Raw genomic sequence first — 3,628 nt, forward strand, 5'->3', positions numbered from 1 at the left:
AGCCATGTGCTTCCACGAAAATGAAGTGTTCTGCTTAAGAGCATAATGCATTGCCTAGTCCAGGAACTGAAACCACAATCTTAAGCCATATAATCCTAGATATACAAAAATATGGGATGGTCCTGGCTGGAATGTCTTTGATCAAAGGTCTGCTTGAACAGGACTGATTGGAGAATAAACAACAACAACTCTCTGTAAGTGATAATATTGATTTCAAATTGTGGCACATGGCCAGCAATTTCAGGTGAATGGCTAAGTTGATTGCACTGACCTCAGTGTTCAACTGGTACTTAATTTATCGACCCTGAAAAGATGAAAAGCAAAGTCAACCTCAGAGGAATCTGAACTCAGAACATAAGGATGGGTGAAATTCTGCTAAGCATTTTGTCTGGCATATTAATGATTCCGTTAGCTCACTGCCTTGTAAATATGGACGAAATGCCGCCAAGCATTTCGTTCAATGTGTTAATGATTCTGGCAGCTTGCTGCCTTATACTGCAACTGATGCTGTTATTGAAGTAATGTTTCGTTAGTAATATTTCAACAGAGTTGTAAGTTGGGGTGGAATGGCAGAAACGATAATGGGCCATACCATACTCTTTTACTCGTTTCAGTCTTTTGACTGTAGCCATGCTGGAGCACCGCCTTTTAGTCGAGCAAATCGACCTCAGGACTTATTCTTTGTAAGCCTAGTACTTATTTTACCGGTCTCTTTTGCCGAACCGCTAAGTTACGGGGACACAAACACACCAGCATCGGTTGTCAAGCGATGTTGGGGGGACAAACACAGACACACAAACACATACATATATATATACATATATACGACGGGCTTCTTTCAGTTTCTGTCTACCAAATCCACTCACAAGGCTTTGGTCGGCCCGAGGTTATAGTAGAAGACACTTGCCCAAGGTGCCACTCAGTGGGACTGAACCCGGGACCATGTGGTTGGTAAGCAAGCTACTTACCACACAGCTACTCCTAGTTTTTTAAATTTGATTTTTAGCGTCATTTTCTCTGGTTTTTGAAGAAGTCAAGTTTTCCTTTATCTCTGTGAGTCGATAAAACAATAAATATCATCCATACAGCAGAGTTCAATTGACTCATTGGACCTTTCCATCTATAAATTAACGAGAAATTAATATTTTTAACTGATAAAGAGCAATTAATTCAAAAATACTACGAGACATTTCCACGTTAAATGTCGTGCAAGTGTTTACATCTGCTGCACACATCCCACCTGTTGGCAATCAATATCATAACCACTTGAGCATGTCTAGATTTCGTGGCTTCTAGTTGTTGGTTTGTTTCTTGTTAGGTTGAGCAAGACCTAAGTACTTTGTCTTCCCCCATCTTCCCCACCACGGTTGTCAGCTGGCGAAGGGCGATAACTGTGTTTAGGCTGTGTTTGACCAACGCCGTTTGTTTGTTGTTTGTGTCTTGAAGTCATTGATTGAATGAAATGTGACAACAACAACAGCAACAACGATCAGAGACTGCGGTGGAAAAAAAAAGGAATAATAACAACACCAATATTAACACCAGCTCCCTGAGGAGGTATTTTAAAACAGTTATTAAATGAAGAGAAAACGGCAAAACCGCAGCCCATAAAAACAACGTCTTTCTCTCTCTTTCTCTGTTATTTTAGTTGAAAGTTGGCGATTAAATTATTCCTCATCGGAGACAGAAATCAAACATTTTGAAATTATTTATTATTCTCGGATACTCCAACTACCTTTCAAACAATAATCATTCCATCTTTCAGTAAGTTACATAGCTATATTATATCTATTATATCTATTTATTAATTCATTTCATTTCGTCATCCAATCTAACGACGACAGCTTGATTATTTTTGTGTTTAGTTTACAAAATAAAAATTAAATAATTGATTTCTTTTTAATTGCAACTTTGAAAATATATTTGTCGAAAATGAAAATACTGTCTTTTTAAATCATCTGCCTATTGTTATTTTATTTATTTTAGCTTTTTGGCCATCTAATTTGTTTAATAATATCTATTATATATATATAGTTGGTTTAATTGAATTGTAGACGTGTGAACGATCCAACGTTCAGACTGTTATTGTAAAGTATGGATGTTGATAAGTGTTATAATAATGTTCATATAGCGGAAGTGTGATCGATGGAAGCTATCATTGTGTAAGAGAGCAAAAGGTTATAAACAAAGAAAAATGTTAAACAGTTATATAATAAATAATATCAGATCAGATACTACTACTACTGATAATAATAAATAACTAGAAAATGAATAATGATAAAAATATATAGATAATTGAATATCAAGAAACAGCTCTGTCCACATTAATTATGGCAACAAGCAGTGTTAGGAATAGTTAGTAGCAAACGATGTTTTACTAAACAGATAATAATAATAATAATAATAATAATAATAATAATAATAATAATAATGATGATAATAATTAGGATATTTATAATGTTGTACAAAACAACAGATTTTGGTGGATGTTATCTACTAAATCGATCCAAGCACTTCACTGATGCTTTTATTATTATCAATCTCGAAGGGCGAAAAGCTAAGTCAGTCTTGATGGGATTTGAACTCATTGCGTAAACAAAATATTTTATCGGTTCTTTTTACCGATTCTATTCATGCTAACCACCACCTTTTGTATTTATTTTATCGACGTAGAAGACAAAAATCGACCTTCGAGATGACTGCTCTTTCTCTCTCTCTCTCTCTCTCTCTCTCTCTCTCTCTGTCGGCCAATTTAATAATTATTTACGTAAACAGAGTTTAATTATATTGACGTCAGTATCTCGAAGTTTTCACTTCCGTATTATCTCAGCAATTAAATCTAACACACGCTTCTGGGACCCCCAACTACAACTTAGATCTTGTCAGAATAACCTCTTGTGTAATATATTGGTCGTGTATGGAACCTGCCAATATTGAAAGATGTTCAACTGGTAATATATAGTAAATTGTATTGTAGGGATGTTAAAAGGTCCGTGTCTTTGGAAATGAAGAAACTATCTTAGGAGTTTGTCGTTGAGACAAAATATTGCAGGGAACACTAATAATCAATCGTGGAAGGAAATTAATTGAAATATAGACTAGCACGACGAGTATTCCACTTGATTCGATCAACGAAACAGCCTGCTCGTGAAATTGACGGGCAAGTGGTCGAGTACTCCACAGACACGCGTACCCTTAACGTAGTTCACAGGTAGATTCAGCGTAGAAGAGATTGTAACAAGGCTGGCTCCTTTGTAATTACAGGTACCACTCATTTTTGCCAGCTGAGTTCCATACCCTAACCACTAAACCACGTACCTTCACTAACTGAAATATAAGCATGACACATAACATCAGAATTGGAATTTGAAGGGACATTGTAAGACCTGATTTAAAAATCAAAACAAAACACATTTATTCACGATGTCATACCATAACGTGAGGAAGTGTCTTCGTGACCCTTCAGTCTGCTAGAAATATTATTCAAATCCCTTTCGAACAACAAACCGCACTCCTCCGTTTTATTTAAGGAAGGACGCATTAGATGATGCAGTTGTAAATAAAAGACAGGGGAGTCACGGCTGGCGTACCTCTGATCGTGGTTCTACTTCATTAGGCGTGACTTTGG

The 3,628-nt window shown here is 36.2% G+C and overlaps 1 protein-coding gene across 1 annotated transcript in view; it reads left to right on the forward strand.

The window, feature by feature from the left end:
• The first annotated feature begins 1,384 nt into the window (after positions 1–1,384).
• Positions 1,385–3,628, forward strand: part of LOC106867985 (uncharacterized) — a 42,140-nt gene continuing 39,896 nt past the window's right edge. Inside the window, exon 1 of the mRNA XM_052968505.1 lies at positions 1,385–1,764. The gene's annotated coding sequence lies outside the window, so the exon portion shown is untranslated. The remainder of the gene's footprint in view (positions 1,765–3,628) is intronic.

The sequence above is a fragment of the Octopus bimaculoides genome, chromosome 6 (assembly GCF_001194135.2).
Source record: "Octopus bimaculoides isolate UCB-OBI-ISO-001 chromosome 6, ASM119413v2, whole genome shotgun sequence".
Taxonomy (NCBI): domain Eukaryota; kingdom Metazoa; phylum Mollusca; class Cephalopoda; order Octopoda; family Octopodidae; genus Octopus; species Octopus bimaculoides.